We start from the raw sequence: 20,746 nt of genomic DNA on the forward strand, positions 1-20,746 counted from the left end.
CATTCATTGAACACATCCAGCCTCCCTTTATACATTTTCCTTAAAAAATCCTCAATTATTAGGAACCTCGATTTTATATCCTGGACAACATTTGTTTGAGTTTCCACATATGAGAGAAACAATGTAGTGTTTGTCTTTCTATGTATTTATCCTGTAACTCAAAATAATGATCTCTAGACATGTGTATTTTCCTGAAAATAACAAGTACTCCAATTAAATTGTTTAAATGCCTTGTTTGAGCTGTGTTTCAAAGGGAAAAAAATGAAAGTAGTCAACAAATACATGGAGAAAAAACACTCATTATTATTGTCCATCAGAGAAACAGGAATAAACTCTATAAGGAATTTTCAGCTTACATTTATTATAATTAGTATAAAAACATAAATAAAATTAAGATGTAAAGCCATCAAATAAAAAGTTGCAAAAGATATTGGTAAATACATGAAAAAGAAGAATTCAAAGTAATGAAATATGTGTTTATTTGCATGCATGCTAGGGATTGTTTCTAGAGCCTCAAGCCTGTCAAAAGTATGTCCTAACTATAAAATGGAATTGGAACTCAAAATTGCTGGTTTCAACAAAGCACTAAACTATTATAAATTAAATATTAATCTAGAGATAGAAATTTTGGACTACATTCACATAATCTCAAAGTTTACACATACAAACACACATACACACACACACACATACATAAATTGGAGAGTATAAATCTATTCTTATAGTATACAACACATAATACTTAGAGATCAATTAGAATAGAAGATAAGGTCTACAGTATACCACATCATTTAGAGGTTTTACAGAAGAGTAAGATTGGAAAAATCGGAAAAATGTAACTCTCAGAAATAACAGAAAGTTGTATTTGTTTCCTAATTTCTTATTTTTGTTTTTGTTTGTTTTATATTGTTTAGAATAAAACATCAGAAAAACTACAGAAAAATTAGTGTGAAAAACCAATTTATTTCTAGACAAAATGTTCTGATATTATGCAAGATAATTTTCTAGTGACACTAGTATAATGTGTGTCTTTGGTGACTTTGACACATGAAAGTTCTATAGAGTTAAAGGAATATAGTTTTCTTTTATTATTGAAAAGTAGGAATGTGCACGGGAAAGAGACACTGAACATGTAAAACATTTCAAAAACATTTTGTAGTGAATACAGGAAATACTAGAAAAACCTAGAACACATTATCAGATAGGATAATACTGTGATATTAAAACATATGGAAGAAAATAATTTCTAAGGTCACCAAATTCCATATGTGGAAGTGTGAGAGATGGATTAATTATCCAAAGTACTTAATGATCTTATAGAAGACTGAAATTGACTTCCTGGAGTCCACTTGGAGTAGCTCACATCCACCAATTTCAATACCAAAGGACCCGATAACCTCTTCTGTACTCTGAAGGCACATATACTCTTTTCTCATATGCACACAGATATACAGATGCACAGAATAAAAATACATTTTTAAAAATTGCTGATGTATTTAAAACTACTAATAAATGCTAATAAACTAGTAAGGCATAAATTAATATCCAGGCACCTATGAAAGAATTTGTTACTTATTACTCAAAGACAAATAGAAAATGAAAGTGTATTTCAGAATAAGAATCCTTTACTAAATCATCTGGTTTTGTTTTTCATTAAAATTTTATTTATTTTGAAATAATGTTTAGTGTAAAGATGAGCATGTGTTTTCATGTTTTTCTTTTTCAGTACAAGATAATCATGAAAATTGTTTAAATTTATGGGGTTTTCTAGCTGATATCTGTTTATTTTTCTTATATTAGTGGACGTTCTGTGAGTTATTTATATACTATAAATATCACTTGGTGTTTCTCTGTTGCTTATTTTAGAGAGTATATTAGAAATTTTAGAGTAAGTGTTATTATGTGTTTTGCATAATGCTTCATATGTGTGCCTAGTAAGTACTTATATTGTCTTTACCACTATGGATAGCTCATAAAGAATATAAGTAAGATTTTTATGTATTCACAAATAAAACCTTTTAAATACTGTTGTCTATGGAAATTCATGACTGATTCATATGCCTATATAAAATGTAGAACTTGAAGCTTTGGTTTAGAATTGTATAGCTTTTAAAAAATTCAAGATAACATCAGATGATACATTGAATACTTAATAGTGTCTCTTGCTGAAACTTCAGTATAGAATTCATCTCCTGAATATAATAGTTGAAAAGTAGTTTCTTAAACAGCAACCAGATAAATTAGAGATCAAATCTACTCTAGTACTGTACTATTAAAAACAAAACAGAAATAAAATTGTTTAAAATACATGTTACTTCCAATGATTCCTGAGTGATCTCAATTAAAGAGTTCTGTTCATGCTACCATATTTGTTATTCAATTTTATATTCTCATAGAATTCATTCAATTTTGTTTATATAAAACATCTATTAGGATTTGATGGCCTTTATCCCTAAAGTACTTTTCTAAGTACACATTCTGGAACTTTAGGTGGTTAATATTATAAAATAAATGAAAAAAAATCTTGCATAAATGAAAATTTAAGTTTCAGTAAGCACCACAGGCTACTAAAGAACTTGATCTCAACATTTTCCTGGCAACATTTAGAAAAACACCTTTTATATTATATAGCATCACTTTTGATACCACCAACTATTCCCATATTATTGAAATGATCTTTTCCCCCCTATCTCTGGGGAAATTCTTCTCTTCTTCCAATGCCAAACTCAAGTTCAAACTACTCTCTGAGATATTTTTTAAAGTCTATTCTTTGTCACTAATGTATACAATATCACAAATATCTATGATATAAAAGGAATTTCATGATGATTTGGGTGCCATATTTGAGACGTCTCTGTATAATGCCTCTCTGGTGTATCCTATGGTTGTGTGTGTGTGTGTGTGTGTGTGTGTGTTTGTTTGTGTGTGTTTGTGTGTGTGTGTGTAAGTTTATTGAGAATTTTCTTTATCAATAGACTAAATGAAATTTCTTAATGCATTTAACTACTCTTTCATTCTGTTTTCCTTGACTATAGACATGTGTTGTGGTTAGATAAGATTGACTCTCATATTCATGTGTGAATGCTTGGTCCTAGGTTACTGAAACTATTTGTGAAGAATTTTAATATGTGGCCTTCTTGGAGTAGCTGCAACTTTGGAGAAGGTATGCTACTGGGTGTAGGCTTTGAGGTTTCAAAAGCCCATGTCAGTCCCAGTCTTCTTCCTCTCTCTACTTTCTGCCTGTAAAGAATGATGGAAAGCTCTCAGCTACTATTTTATCACCAGTCATACCTGCTTTTTGCAATGATGATGATGGACTAATACTGTAAAATTGTAAAACTGTAGACATGGCTCAAATTGAACATATTCTTATCAAAGAAGTACCTTGCTCATAGTATCTCTTCATAGTGATAGAATAGTAATGAAGAAAATATTCTATACATGTATTTTTGAATGGCATACCTAAAATTCCTGGTACTAACACTGGTGCAGGTGTATCTCTGACTTTTTTCTGTTCTTGGGACTCTCTTACCTTTATTGGATTTCTGCACCCAATCTTGATAGGAGAGCTTTTACACGATCTTATTGGATGTTGTTTTGTGCTGTTTGGCTGTAGTCTTTTAGAGATCTATTCTTTTCAGAAAATGAATTGGAGAGAGATTGGATCTGGGGAAGAGAGGAGGGGCTAGGAACCTCAGAGTAGTGGAGGGAGGGGAAATTGTGCCAGAAGGATCTGTTTACATTATAAATAACAAGTAAATAAAATATTAAAATCTGTCCCAATAAATTTCATATGGTGAATACAAATATTAAGTAGATGTAACATGTATCTATGTGCATTTTTTGGCTTTAAATCAAAGCCTTTTGTCTTAAGTTTAGCAAAGGAGCTCTAATTTAAATTAACATATGCCAAAATATATCCAAGGAGGGCTTTAATAAGTTGCAAGGGTACATTTAAACATAGTAAGATCTAGGGTGAAAATAACCCAACATTATATAAGAACAGAATGAAAGAGTATAAAGATGCTTATAATAAACCACAATAGCTAAAATAAACTATTGTTTAGAAATCACTTATATAATACATGTGATTGCAGAGATCATAACATTCCAAATATTTTTGTGTGTATTTGCGTGTATATATAGGTGCATGTTTGTGTGTGTTTAGAAGAAAGACAAAAAAGCTATTATTAAATAAAAGCTTTGATACAACTATTTTAAAAAGCAGATTACAATACTCAGTAATATTTTCATAAGTAACGTGACTATGGCAGAGGATAAGGTAAAATAACTGGACTCAACTGTATAAACAAGGACTAGGAATTTCTATCCAATTTCTGGAGGCTAATGGACAGAAAAATAACTAAGATTAACTTGAAGAAATATCAAGAGTTACAACCTGGTGATATTGTTCAATGGTTAAGGATAATGACTATTCTTGTAGAGCACACAGGTTGGATCCCTTGCACCTGAATTGTGGTTCACAACCATCTATAACTCAGTTTTCAGGGGAATCCATTTTCTTCTGAACGTTGGTAGTAATTTAGGTATGTATGTAGACCTATACATATAAAATTAATAAAGCAATAAAATTCAAGGTATATAGGCTTGTTGCTAATCTGGTTTAAAGGATTATTAATAAAATTGGACACAGTGGAATTCTACGCTAAACTTAAGTATGGCACTTCTAGTATAAATTCTCATACTAAAAAGACTCATAAGAAACTCATTAATTTTTTTCTTAATAAATACTTAAGGACATTAATTACTGAGTTAGTATATTCAGAAGAGAGCTATATAATTTATATATAAGATGTAAGAATAAATCCATCACAGAACTACAAGAAAATAATTTTATATGAAAACACAAAATGTCTCACATAGCCAACTCACATTTGAGGTTTAGTGGTAGAGATATTCTAACACAAGGCTTTCAATTATTCCACATAGCATTAATAACAACAACAATAACAAAAACAGTGTGGTGCTGGCACAAAACAAACATGAAAAGTAGTGAGATAGAAGAGACAATTCAGGAAAAACTCATAAAACTTCACAAACACTGAAGAAAAGACAGGCTCTATTTAAGAGTGAGCTTAGGAACAATGTATGCCTTCTGGTAGAAGATTTGAATTTCATGTGACATATTCCTCTCATGTCACAAAAATCAACTCAAATAGGATGAAAATTAATATTGAAACACCATAAATTTTGAAGTAGAGTGAATCATAGGTGAAAACACATTGATGGAAGCTCATTTGTAATGATTTTATGAATAGAACTCCAATAGGTCAGGGAAGTAGCAACATTTTACAAGTGGGATTACATTAAACTAAAGAGCTTCTGAACTGAAAATGAAAGAACAATGTGAAGACACAGCTTACAAAACAGAAAAACTTGTTGTTAGGTATTTAACTCACAGGATATTGATATCAAGAGTATATAAAGAATTTGTAAAAATTAAATATAAAAGAATCCAAACAAAATAGGAACATATAGACAGAAAAGAATTTTCAAAAGAGAATACACAGAGGCCCAGATATTGAGTGAAATGCTGTTAAACACCTCTAACCATCTAAGACATTCAAGTAAAAATTATACTGAAATCTTATCTTAGTCCAGTAGAAAGAGTTATTATCATGAGGTCTAACAAGAAATTCTGCTGAGGATGGAGATATGGATAAAAAGCAGAAAAAAATTATCTAAAGGAATCAAAATTAGTATAGCATAGAGATACCTGTGTATTCATATTTATCACAATACTATTTACTATTAACAGTAGCCAAGCTATGGACTAGCTTAGATGTTGATCAATAGATGAATGGACAAAGAGATACAGTATACAAATCCATTAGCATTGTATTCAGCAACAAAGATAAAATCATGTTGTAATAACTGACTTAGTTCTCAACTTAAGACTTGGGGATAGATAGAGGGAACCTATCAAGGTATTGAATAATACCTTGATCCAGAAGGATCTGTTTCCATATTTATTTGACATTTTCTCAAATATTTTAGTGGGAGCTGGCACAGATTACTTTGGTCAAGTGGGCCCTGATAGATCATATAAGAAAGGTAACTGAGCAAAACAGAGGAAACAAATCTGTAATAACCGCTCCTTCATGGTCCTTGTTTTATTTCTTGCCTTGAGTTCCTACCTAGGCATCTCTTGATAAAGAACTGTAACATGCAAGCCAAATTAACCCTCTCTTCTTCTAAGTTGTCATTGATTGCTGTTATATCACTGTCAAGTGAAGTACACTAGGGAAAAGTATGAGGAAAAAAAGGAAAGAGGTTAGATGGGTGAGATTAGAGGGATGTATAATGGGAGTGATTAAGCAAACCAAAGATAATTAGTAGTAGCTAAGAGAAGAGGAAGGGTAGATAACATTGAATATACATTATTGAAGAAGTTAATATTTTTGCATAAAAAAATCTAAGAAAAATCCTTTAACTATTACACATTAATAAAAACTGTGCCCATTAAATAAATATTGTAAGTATATACCAAAAATATAATCATAAGAAGAAAAAAGAGTACTTGGAATTAGGGTCATGCATCTCTAAAACATGTATTTTTACTGTATAAATGGTTCTCAAATTTGAGTGTGTGTCTGATGCAGAAAATTTTATAAAATGGTAACAGATTTGCTGAATTCTCAAAACTTTTAATTACGTCTAATACAGGACCTGAAAACATGAATTTTAGTAGCCATTTCAAATGATTCTGATGTTTCTTATTAAAGTGCCTTGTCAAAATCCATCATCATATATTATGGTAACTATCTCTGCACTTGTTCCCTGTGTCAGTTTAATTTTGTTGCATCCCAGATTCATATGTGCTTACAAGCAATGAAAAAAATTTGCCATTTAAAGAATAAGAACTCCTCAAAGATAAATTATTTGAATTTAGTTTTTCAATAAATAATTTATTGCTGTTAAATTGAATAATATTCAAAAATATTTGCTATAAAAATTGAAGAAAACAATCTCATTGGCCATTAGCTAAAGTTTAAAAATATTAGGAACATCTTTGGGAAGATGATTTGGCTAATAACTCTGAATAAACTCTGCTTATAAAAATTATGTTTATATTAATGATAGAAATAAAACCACAACTTTATATTCATCAGGTACAAAAGTATATTTCAAATACTTATCCTTGTTTGAATGGAAAACATTTGTAATGATTTAAGAAGGAGCAGTAACACATGGTTGAAAAGTTTTTATAGCAGAAAGTCAAGGCTGATATAGTTATGGAAATGAAAGATGAGAAGAATCATGAAGATATTAAAATTATGTTATTGACACATTATTTTGAGATGGACTTTAGAAATGTACTTCAAAAAGAAACTTCATTAAAGTCTAGAGGTCTGTACAGAAACCCAGTTGGGAAATCATATTTAAATTATAAGTTTAAATATAGAATTTAAATGATCAGACTAAATGAGTTCATCTATGGAGCAACTATTGGTAGAAAAAAATGAGAGCCAAATTGATTTCTAAGAGTTGTAATTAATTAGCACATAATTAGAGTATAGATAATTAGTAAAGACAAAGGTGGAATTGATGGAGTCATAGGATTCAAGGCAAGAAAACATATTAGGAAACAAGGAGTTGTCTGTCATATCTAACACCATTAAAAAGTCAAATGAATCAAAATTGTTTCATTACAAAATTGTGTCACTAGTAAGTTTAAGAAGAGTAATTTTTGTTGATGACTAAAAAAAATTTGAGTACATAGTCTGCAGATTTAATAACAGAAGAGTAATTTTTTTCAGTTTATGCCAGAAAGGGATAAGAGAAAAGAGAAGATAATGGAAGAATGCTTCCCAGTGAGGGCATATAAAGAATGTTCAGGGCTAGAGAGATGGCTAAGTAATTAAGAGCATTTGCTACCCTTGAAGAAGCCTGGAGCTCAGTTTGTGGTTTCCATGTTAGGCATGACAAAAACTCCTGATGTGCCATCTCTGGGAGATTTGATGTCTTCTGCCCTCATATACTCACATATATGAACACCTACACACACACACACACACACACACACACACACACACAGAGAGAGACATACATGGATACACATTAAAGTGAAATTAATTCTAATTAGAACTCATGGAATCCCTGGCAATGGGGCAGGAAATTGTAGAAGCAAGATGAGTCAAGAACCTTATGAGAACACAGCTCACAGAATCAACTAAGCAGCGCTCTTAGGAGCTCACAGAGACTGAAGAAGCAATCATGGAGCTTGCATGGATGTGAGACAGGTCTTCTTCATGTATTTTAAAGCTATTAGCATATTCAGAGGCAGATGCTCACAGCTAACCATTGAACTGATCATTGGGAGGAGGAGTTAGAGTGAAGACTGTAGGAGCTGAAAGAGTTTGTGTCCCCATGAGGAGAGCAACAATACCAACCAACCAGAGCTCCCAGTGTCTAATCCACCAGCCTGGGAGCACTTAGGGGCGGATCTATGGCTCCAGCTGTAAGGGAGGATGGCCCTGTCGGGCATAGATGGGAGAAGAGATCCTTGGTCTCATGAAGGCTGGACACCTCAGTGGGTGGGAATTTGAGGGTGGGGAGGTGGGAGTGGGGGATAGGTAGGGGCACATCCACAGAGAAGCAGGAGAGGTGATGGGATAGGGTATTCCTGGGCGGGAGTGTGTGGGTTGATGGGGTAAAGGGATAACATATGAAACATAAATGAAGCATCCAATTTTAAAAAAAATAATTAAAATTGTTAGCTCGGTGTTCTTGTGGGACCCCTAAGTTTGGGAGTGGTTGTGTCTATGACTACTTTGACTGGTCTTTCCTTATATTGGGTAGCCTTGTCCAACCTCGATTTGAGAGTTTCACCTCGTTTTATTGTAACTTGTATCATGTTTGGCTTTCTTCTCTTGGAGGCCTGCTCATTTCTAAAGATAAACAGGATAGGAGTGGTTCTTTCGAAGAGAGAAGTATAGCCACATACAATAAAACAAATAAATGAATGAATGAATGAAGACTTTAAAAAACAGTCAGAAAATATTGGCGGAGAGATGATAAAACCTTGCTACGTTAAGTTTGAAATCTGGAGACGGAGAGACTAGGCAAGTGTTAATGCTGCAATACTGAATCAATATTATGGTGATGAAATATAAGTCATTGCTAGTGGTTAAATAGCTAGAAGTCACACTTGGTAGCATATTTTTATCTCTTGTAGAGCATTGAATTTTTTCAATGAAGAAAATGTGCTGCATTCTATTTGCAGTTTTGAAACACACAAAAACTTATTAACAGAAATTATCTCAGTGTAGCAGGGAATTTTCTCTTAGAAAGCACAGACATATAAGTCTCCAAAGAGCCATTTTACAATTTTAACAAGGCATTTGATTCATGATGTTGAGAGATATGTTGACACCAGTATGTCCCATGAGGACAGGCCTAATTTCTTCTACCCTTTGCTGCTGTGAGGTGGCTTTTGTGATTGGAGTTTGAAAAAAAAAAAAACTTACGAGATACTGTGATGCAGAGTAGGGCCCTCAGTCAGTACATGAATGGCAAAACTCACAGTACTATAAGCAGGAAAGACAAAATCATATCCAAATTAAACATCTATTTCACTAACAGTAAAACATGGGAATAGGCAGATGAGTTAGCAATTAGGAGAACTTTTTGCTTATGCAGAGAGCCCAATACTAGTGCCCAGTGACCACATGGTAGTTCATAGTTAACTGTAACTCAAATTCTAGGCGCCCAATGTCCTCTGTTGGCTGTTGAGGTTTGGTTGATGGTATGCATTGTAATGCTAAACTCTTTACCAAAAATTCTATACCTATTAATGACTTCTCATGCTTCCATGCTTTTGTTGTTCATACTTTGTACCTTGATTTCAACTATTGGTTAAATAAAATTGGTTACAGTAGGGATTAGATGTAGGTGGATGTGGAATGAACTGGTTGTGGGGGTTAGGGGTGGGGGAATTTGAGGTTTAGGGAGAAGTCCTGTGAGGGGAGATGGACCATGAGCACATGGACAGGAGAAACAGCAAGTATCTTGGGTGCACAGATGGAAGGTAGCCAGGTCAGCAGTTAGAATAATAAATTAAGAGTTAACTCCACGAGTAATTGTCAAAATCAAATACAGTAACTATAGCCTGAGTCTCATTTATTTGTAAGCTAGTCAGGGATAAGCTGAAATCGGTTGTGCTACATCTCACCTCTAAGGGAACTGGTCATGTGCATGCATTCAAAACACTCATACATATAAAAAACTCAAAGAAAAATAAGTGTTTAGTAAAAACATTATCCTATATGTGATGAAAGTGGTTTAATATAGTGAATCTGTCAGTAGATACCTGGGAGATCATCCTGGGTTATAATACTAACTCCAGATCTCAATATCAATCACCTGTTGCCAGGTAGAACACTCAACATTGGCTGTAGTGATTCAAAATATTTCAAGTGATAGCTCATGTTACTTATACTTGTATGTAACCTACTCTACAACACAAAGGATCACAGCATAAATTAGCCCATTAAATTTATAAAACTGCAAGCAACTTCTGCAAGCTAGATCTGTTTTGCTTTATCTGTCAGTTGATCACATAGTTTTACCAAGGAACCACGAGCATAAATTTAGTGAGTTATGTTGCAAGAGTAGGAAAATAGGAGCTGTGAGTACTTGGGCTACTTAATTAGACTTGCTTGTGCCATCAGGTCTGATATATTAACTATGCCCTATGTGAGTATAGGAGGATGGAACTTGCTGTGAGCTCTGTATACTGCCAAATTTAGAGTTTGTTGGATCAGGTAAAACCCATTCATGATGACAATTCAATTAATACAGTCATATGGCTAACTATTAATTTTAAGTTTCAACAGTAATATGAAAATCTAAGATAAGCAAATATTAATAAAACTCCAACTAAAACAACTCAGTAGATAATCCTGAACATCTTTCATTATAATTCACACATAGAACACCATTTAAAGGCTTTTCTTTTCTACCACTCACAATTTAAGAATCACTGAATCTGCTTGATTATACATCAGGGAAAGCTTGTGTTACAACTGAATCTGTTGCATAGCCATCTACTTTTTTGTACTCTACCAAGAACAAATTATTTATTCTTTCATTTATGTATTTTATGTATTTTCTGTGTATATTCATTTGACTTGCATATATATCTATGCACCATATATATGTTTGGCATCGATGGAAGCCAGAAGAGAACATTTGATCTCTTGAGAATAGAACTACATATGTTAGTGATCCATTATGTGGATGCTAGAAATTGAGCCCAGGTAATCTAGAACAGCAGTCAGTACTCTTAACTGTTGAGCTATCTCTCTAGTTTCTAATGTCTGATTTTTTTTTAATTTATTTCTTCATTTTATTTATTTATTTATTTATTTACTTTAAAATACATATTTTATTCCTCTCCTGGTTTACACTCTGACTGTTCCATATCCCATACCTCCTCCTGACCCCCTGTCTCCTCGAGAATGGCCCCACCCTCCATGCCCATCCTAAAAGACCACCTCACACCCTGGGGCATCCAGTCTCTTGAGGGTTAGGTGCATTTTCTCTGACTGAACAGAGACCTAGCGGTGCTCTACTGTATATGTGTTGGGAGCCTCATATCAGCCAGTGTATACTGCCTGGTTGGTGTTCCAGTATCTGAGAGATCTTGGGGGTCCAGGTTAATTGAGAACATACACTTATACAAGAAATCTGTGGCCTTCATATCCAATGATACCCATGAGGTATCATGACTCTTATTTCTAATTGAAGAAAGTGCTTGGTACAACAATTGTATTCTACATTTGAATACATATTTTGATGTAGTCTATGCTATGGGTTGTTTTAAATATCATTTAAGTGGAAAGATTGAGATGTGTTATTAAAATGATACATTGGCATACATAAACATTGCTACTAAGTATAGAATAGTTATTATTACTTCCTAAATGAAAGCATTTGTCACTTGCTTTCAGGAAAATCAAATATATAATGGTTTACATATACAGAAATAAAAATTTATTTAGTTAATGGCTTTGGAGATTCAATGGCATATACTCACATCAGCTTAGATCTGAAGAAAGCTTTATTTATTTACTTAGTCTGTGTCATTCTAGCAAAGGCAAGGTTAAGAAAAAGTATAAATAACCAAACAAGTGGAGTCAAATTCGCAAGAGTGAGAACATACTGTAAGAAACAGAAAAGAATGTATTTTTCTTTCTATAATGTCAAAATTATTGAACAGTAGTAATTACAAATTTAAAAACAATTTTCCAAGAATTCCCACATCCCTCCATATCCTTGACTTAGTCAAACACTGGTGCTATTTTTCAAATTTTAATAGTTAATATTAATTCCTGAGATTGTGCATTGCACACCAGAGAGTAAATATGGATACACATAGGTTACAAGAGAGTTACAAGAGAGTTAGAGAGACCAAGGCAGAGTCTATGGAGTTTCCAATGGCTTGTGAAGCAATGGCTCATAGGAATGCAAAATATATTTTCTGTGGGAAAAAGATAACAAATATAGGCTCAAAATAACCTGGGGAGAGTCCCCATGATGATTCTGTAGTAATGCCGCAGTGTTGAAACTGAACTACAGAGGTGAGGCATGGCCAAAGCTGCAGGACTAGATTTGGATGAAGGAATAGGCAAGGATGTGAGTAATGGAGGAGGAAAAGGTAAATGAACTGATAACAACTTGAGTCAAATCTCACAGCAGTGGTAACTGAACTGAGCTGAACTGAAATCCTTAGAAGAGTTAGCTTTCTCTCCCTTTCAATGTCTTTTGTACACAACAGGGAATTGAGGACATATCTGCAGAGACATTGCCACAAAACATTAGGAGATCTCATCTTTCTTCTCCTTTTTTCTGGAAGGTTATTGTACTACTTCTTAAGCCTGGTATGTGTGATAGTTCTCAGGCATTGTTTTCCTGATGTAATTTAATATAATTATGTTCCCTACAGTCCAAATTTACTATAAAATGGAATATCTTTGAGCAAGGCATAGTGTGAAAAATAATATTTTCCATAATATGGAACAAGTGAAGATAAGGCACATTTTAATCTTAAAGGAGAAGAGGACAGAGGCCATTTTAAGAGACAGTTACCTGGACTTTACAATAATAGATATTTTGCAGGTTTTTAATATTTGACTGAGGTTACTAATTACTTCCTGCCCTCTGCAGCAAGCAAAATGTGGTGGTGCACAATATCTATTGACCTTTTCATTCCTTTGAAGAAGCTGAAAGATGTCATGAACTGTCATCAAAATGATTATCATATATCTCCAACAAATTAATGTAACTTCCTCACGTTAGTCACCAATTGTAATGAATTAAATTTTACATATGTCAGGATAGTCTACACTGTCTTCTCATCTTCTAAATTAATTGGATAGTTGACCTATGTCTTTTATAAAACTCAGTTCATTGTTATATATATGTGTATGTATATGTATATGTATGTATACACACACACACACACACACACGCACACACACACACACACACACATATATATATATATATATATATATAAACATCAAACATTCCCTCTCAATAACTAATAAAATTGAAGAAGTGAAGAATATTATCAGGGAAAAGGCCAATGAAAAAATGTTATCATCAACTACCTTGACCTAATATTCATGAAATATCATATTCATTTCAAAATGTTATTAATTCAACCAGATATTTAAGATGAAAATAATATCAGTTATATATAATCCTTTCCAGATACTAGAAGAAGAAATACTCTTTTATGAGTTTGGGATTAGCATAATATCAAAACTAAAGAATACAGACTAATTTTTACTCATCAACAAAGATGTAAATCCTTTAAGAAAAATGTTTAGTAAATCAATCCTGGTTATGTATGAAAGTGACAGTATATTATTATGTCAAGATAAGTTTTATCTCAGAAATACAAAGGTGATTAAACATTTGAATATTAAAGAAATCATTGTAATTTTCCATAATAATAGTCTAAATAAGAAAAAAGTTTATATTAATAGATTCAGAATTCTCAAAAAATTCACTATCTTTTCATTATAGTGTGAACAAAAACTTCTAAAAAGGATGTATCTAGAGGAGATTGATTAGAATTTAACTACCGAGATGAGATTGGAAGGTTATAGATCCAGAGTGCAATTGCTGCCCAGAATAGCCATCCATTACCCACCTGTCTGTTCCATGTGTAAGAACAAAAATGACTTAATTAATAAAATGGGGACAATATTTGAAATTTAAATAAATACAATAACGAATAAAAAATTTAAAAATGAATAAACAGTGCTTTTATATGAGTTTAAAATTAGCACAATGTCAAAAGTATAGAGTACAGACCAATTTTCACTCATCAACAAAGATGAAAATCCTTTAAGAAAAATGAAATATCTTGACTTAGCATACTCCCTGGCTTCCACCACCAAAAAAAAAAAAAAAAAAAAAAAAAAACTTCATCAGAGAGCATTTTTGGCCTATTTAAAACCATCACCGATCTTGCTGTAACCAACCCTCTAATGTAGTCACTGGTGTACTTAAAACCTGCCTTGAACTATGATTTTCTTTGTTCTGTAAAACTATATAATTTCATGAAAATTCTTCTACGCTGTAACATGGAATTGGGGTTAGCCTATATCACAGATCATGGTCATTCAAAATGGCTCCAAAATAGTCTCTTATTCAGTTTATGATGAGAACTGTGAATATAGCAATGACAATTGAAAACATTACCATATCAGAGGTAGAAAAAATTTTCTTTGGCTATCTATGAAATATCTGTAGTTCAACAATACTTTATTTTGAAACATTGGGCTTTATCCTTTACATCTGCAACAAATGAAGAATGTCCTCTTTTACCTCTCCTAGTCACTATAATAGTGGGAGTGTTGCCCAGCCTAATAAGTAAAGAAAAAGAAATAAAATGCAAAGGAAGTGCAACATAGCAACTATTCACATATTATATGAACATCTATATAAAATAAATCTCAAAATTCTTTGATAAAAGAATTAGAGCACCCAGTGGGTCAAAACAGTATGTTTGTAATATCAGAGAGCATATGATTAAGGTCTAGATGAAAACTGTGTATCTTATGACAAATTAAAGTAATTTGCAATAACAACAATGGAATTAAACATATATGTAAAGTTATAACAAATTATGTACAAAACTATAATCAGTGACTAAATGTTGAAATATAAATTTAAAATCGGCCACTGGTCATGCCTACTATCTAAACTGCTGCAGCTCTGCCGAGCTCAGCTGCTATGTTTCTCAGCCAGAGGCCACATGTGCGCAGCAGCTAGAACCAGCCTGCCAGAAACACTAGCAGTGCTACCTATAAGACGCCAGCGTGGGAGATGGCTCTGCCAATCTTACACACTGTCTCCACAAGGCTATGCCCAGACCATCCCACCATCCATACAGGCCCAGTAGAAAGACGAGACTGTAATGCTTAAAGAGTAATTAAAGGCTTATATATTTTGTAATGATCCGTAACAAGATACCCATACAATCAGAAGTGTAACCCAATACCCAACCTAGATATTCCAACTACCTTTGACTGCTACAAACACATGAACATCCGCTTCCATCTCCTTTCTCTCTCCTCTCCTCTCCTCTCCTCTCCTCTCCTCTCCTCTCCTCTCCTCTCCTCCTCTCCTAGCTCTTCCTCTTCCTTTTCCTTCTCTCCTCCTTACTGCTCCTCTTCCTCTCCTAATTCCTCCCACATTAGCTCCTCCTACAACCAAATCATAATAGACATTGAATGATGTATTTTGTTTTCAAAGTAGAAGTCAATAATTTTCAAACATTCTATACAATTTAATAAATATAATTAATTACCAGTTCCTAAGCAATATAGTAGAAATCATTTTTACTAATGACATGTATTAGATTCTAAAATCAACAAATAGAAAACACTTGTGATGAATCAGCTAACACAAACAAATGAAATGTAATAGTGAAGGTGTGTCTGAGGAAATAAGCACAGAATAAGGTATATCCATAGCCTGAGTTCAAATCATAGTAACGTGAGTGAGAATTCTTTAAAAAAGTTGTGTTTGCAAAAACTGATTGACTGATTAAAACTGTAAAGCTCAACCAACTCCGTTTTTGAAGAAACCTCATTTTTTGTAAGATCAGGGCTAAAATCTAACTACAGGAAGAAAAATCACAAAGTACACCTGACCAAATATCCTATTGAGTTCCTGGGAAAAATTTGCTTTTTGACCTACAGTATGTAAAATATTTGTATTGGGAATATACTGGGGGGTGGGTGTTAATGTATATTTATTGTACTCATTCACTTGAAGGAAAATACAATGTAACCACATTGTAATTTTTTTTACTGCTTGAAAGATTTTGCTGGAATATGTATAAGCTATGGAAAAAGAATACAAAAACCTATGTCAACCCATCCCTTTTACCAACAGCTAAGGTTAAAATAGTCAGGTTACAGCAGCACATTCAAGGTATATAGAGATAATTTAAGACATCCTGCAGAAAATAGATAACCTCACCATCCTGCTTGTCAGGTGGTTCTGCCCTCCAGTTAAGAACACAAAAGCATAATCCCTACAAAAACAAGCATCCTAATAAAAAAAGGAGATATAGAAACAAAGAAGTAATTCACAACAGAGCTACAGCTGGGAGCCTGGGGCACTCAGAACCCATCAGCCATCCAAACCAAGCCCCTTCGGAATACTACCCAATTCTGCTCCTCACTTGGTCCTTTTGGCTGGAACAGACACCCAGCTGGTCTGCTCCCTTAAAGACACCATATCCTGAGCCATCCTAGAGGAACCACTGCACTCAGAGAAGTGGATAAGAACTGTCTCTCCCACTACCCTGCACCCCAGAGCCATAACTAGAATCCTGAGGAGCACAGGACACATCAACCACCCAAGCTCCACTCCTCCAGAACTCCCCTTTCACCCCTTGCTTAGTGCTTTTGGCTGGGGCAGACACCTATTTGGTCTGCTTCCCTAAAGACACAATATCCTGAGCCATCCTAAAGGAACCAATGCACTCAGAACAGAAAGGAACCACTGAACTCAGAGCAGCAGGATTTCAGGATCCCAGAGGCAGCCTGAGTCTCAGTATTTCTTCTACCCAGGAGCTCAGGATGACAGGATCACGGAGGCATCTGGACTTTGAGGGGTTCTGACACAAGCAAGATAACTGGAAAGACGGGCTCCAGTTAGAGACAGTGAGTACAGGTAGCAGTAGAGTTAACCCGATGGCAAAAGGCAAGCAAAAGAACATAAGCAACAGAAACCAAAGTTGCTTGGCATCATGAGAACCCAGTTCTCCCACCATAGCAAGCACTGGACAGAAAATCACACCAGAAAAGCAGGGTTCAGAATTAAAATCACTTGCCATAATGATGATAGAGGACTTTAAGAAAGATATAAATAACTCCCTTAAAGAAGTACAGGAGAACACAGATAAACAGGTAGAACCCTTTAAAGAAGAAACACAAAAATCCCTTAAAGAACTGCGAGAAAGCAGAACCAAACAGGTGAAGGAATTAGACAAAACCATCGAGGATCTAAAAAAAATGTAAGTAGAAACAATAAAGAAATCTAAAAAGGGAGACCACCCTGGAGATAGAAAACCTAAGAAAGAAATCAGGAGTCATAAACACAAGCACCACCCATCGAATACAAGAGATAGAAGAGAGAATCTCATGTGTAGAAGATACCATGGAAAACGTTGACACAACTGTCAAAGAAAATGTAAAATGCAAAAAAATCTCACTAGATGCTGAGAAAGCATTTGACAAAATTCAAAGTTCTTTCATTGTAAAAGTATTGGAAAGATCAGGAATTCAAGGCCCATACCTAAATGCATAAAAGCAATATACAGCAAGCCAGTAGCCAACATCAAAATAAGTGGAGAGAAACTTGAAGCAATCCCACTAAAATCAGACACTAGACAAGACTGCCCAATCTTTTCCTACCTATTCAATATAGTACTGGAAGTCCTAGCCAGAGCAATTAGACAATAAAAGGAAGTCAAAGGGATATGAATAGGAAAGGAAGAAATGAAAACATCACTATTTGCAGATGGTATGATGGTATACTTGAGTGACCATAAAACTTCTACCAGAGAACTCCTAAACCTGATAAACAACTTCAGCAAAGTGGCTGGAAATAAAATCAACACAAACAAATCAGTAACCTTCCTCTACTCAAAGAATAAACAGGCTGAGAAAGAAATTAAGGAAATGACACACTTCACAATAGTCACAAACTTGGTATGAATCTAACCAAGCAAGTGAAAGATCTGTATGACAAGAACTTCAAGATTCTGAAGAAAGAAATCCAAGAAGATCTCAGAAGATGGAAAGATCTCTCATGCTCATGGATTGGCAGGATTAATATAGGAAAAATGACCATCTTGCCAAAAGTAATCTACAGATTCAATGCAATCCCTATCAAAATTCCAAATCAATTCATCATAGAGATAGAAAGTACAATTTGCATATTCATTTGGAATAATAAAAAACCCAGGATAGCAAGATGTGTTCTCAACAATAAAAGAACTTCTGGGAGAATCACCATCCCTGACTTCAAGCAATAGTGATAAAAACTGCATGGTATTGGTGCAGAGACAGGCAGGATGATCAATGGAATAGAATTGAAGATATAGAAATGAAGCCACACATCTATGGTCACTTGATCTTTGACCAAGGAGCTAAAACAGTCCAGTGGAAAAATGACAGTATTTTCAACAAATGATGCTGGTTCAACTGGAGGTCAGCATGCAGAAGAATGCAAATCGATCCACTCTTATCTCCTTGTGCAATGCTCAAGTCCAAGTGGATAAAGGACCATCACAAAACACCAGATACACAGAAACTAGTAGAAGAATAGGTGGGGGAGACTCTCGAATACCTAGGCACAGGGGAAAAGTTCCTGAGCAGAACACCAATGGCTTATGATCTAAGATCAAGAATTGATAAATGGGACCTCATAAAATTGTGAAGCTTCTATAAGGAAAGGACACTGTCAATAAAACAAAATGAAAAAACAAAAAAACAGATTGGGAAAAGATCTTTATCAATTCTACATCCACTAGAGGGCTAATATCCAATATATACAAAGATTTCTTGAAATTAGACTCCAGACAACCAGATAACCCTATTGAAAATAGGGTAGAGACTTAAACAAAGAAGTTGAGTTTCAACTGAGGAAACTTAAATGGCCAAGAAACACCTATACCAATGTTCACTATCCTTAGTCATCAGGGAAATGCAAACTCAAAACAACCCTGAGATTCCATCTCAAACCAGTCAGAATGGCTTAGGTCAGAAACTCAGGTGATAGTAGATGTTTGCAAGGATGTGCATAAAGAGGAACACTCCTCCATTGTTGGTGGGATTGCAAGCTGGTACAATCACTCTGGAAATCAGTCTTTTGGTTCCTCAGAAAATTGGACATAGCATTATCTGAGGACCCTGCTATGCCACTCTTGGTCATATACCCAGAAGATGCTACAAAATATAACAAGGACACATGCTCCAGTATGTTCATAGCAGCCTTATTTATAATAACCAAAAGCTGGAAAGAACTCAGAGGTTCTTTAACAGAGGAAGGATACAAAAAATATGGTACATTTATACAATGGAATATTACTCAGTTATTAAAAACATTGAATTTGAGAAATTTTTAGGTAAATGGCTGGAACTTGAATATATTATCCTGAGTGAGGAAACCCAATCACAAAAAACACACATGGTATATATTCACTGATAGTTGGTATTAGCCTAAAAGCTCTTAATATCCAAGTTACAACTCATGGACCACATGAAGCTCATGAACAAGGAAGACCAAAGTGTGAGTGCTTTGAGCCTTCTTAGAAGGGGTAACAAAATACTCATGGGTACAAATATGGAAACAAAATATGGGACAGAAACTGCAGGGGGGTGTGTGCTTCCAGAGACTGCTCCACCTGGGTATCCATCCCTTGTGCAGTCACCAAAGGTAGATGCTGATGTGGATGCCAGGAAATGCATGTTGACAGGAGCCTAATATAGCTGTCTCCTTAGAGGTCTGCCAGACCCTGAGATATACAGAGGTGGATGCTCACAGCTAACCATTGTACTGATCATGTGGTTCCCAAGAGATGAGTTAGAGAGAAGACTGAAGGAGCTGAATGGATTTGTGGCCCCATGGGGAGAACAACAATATCAACCAAACAGAGCTCCCAGGGTCTAAATCACCAGCCTGGGAACACATAGGGAGGGACCCATGGCCCCAGCTGTATATGCAGGGGAGGATGACAGTGTCAGGCATAGGTGGATGAGGACAGTCCTTGGTTCAGTGAAAGCTTGACACCCCAGTGTAGTGGAAATCATGGGTGGGGAGGTGGGATTTGGAGGGTGGGTGGGGACTTATCCTCATAGAAGCAGGAGGAGGGGGTGGAATAGGGGATTCCTGGGTGGGGGAAGAAAGGGAAAAGGGTGTTACATCTGAAGTGTAAATAAAATTTCCAATAAAAAATTAAAAAAATAATTCACAGCAGTGGAATCTCTAATGGCAGAGAAGCATTTTTAAAGAAATGTTCAGTGTCCTTAGACATGAAGGAAATGTAAATCAGAATGATACTGAGATTCCACTTTACAACTATCAGAATGGCTAAGATCAAACATTCAGGTGACAGCACATGTTGGCAAGAATGTGAACAAAGAGGAACAGTCTTCCATTGCTGATGGGATTGCAAACAATACAACCA

Source organism: Grammomys surdaster, unplaced genomic scaffold (assembly GCF_004785775.1).
Source record: "Grammomys surdaster isolate TR1022 unplaced genomic scaffold, NIH_TR_1.0 61, whole genome shotgun sequence".
In the NCBI taxonomy this organism is placed as follows: domain Eukaryota; kingdom Metazoa; phylum Chordata; class Mammalia; order Rodentia; family Muridae; genus Grammomys; species Grammomys surdaster.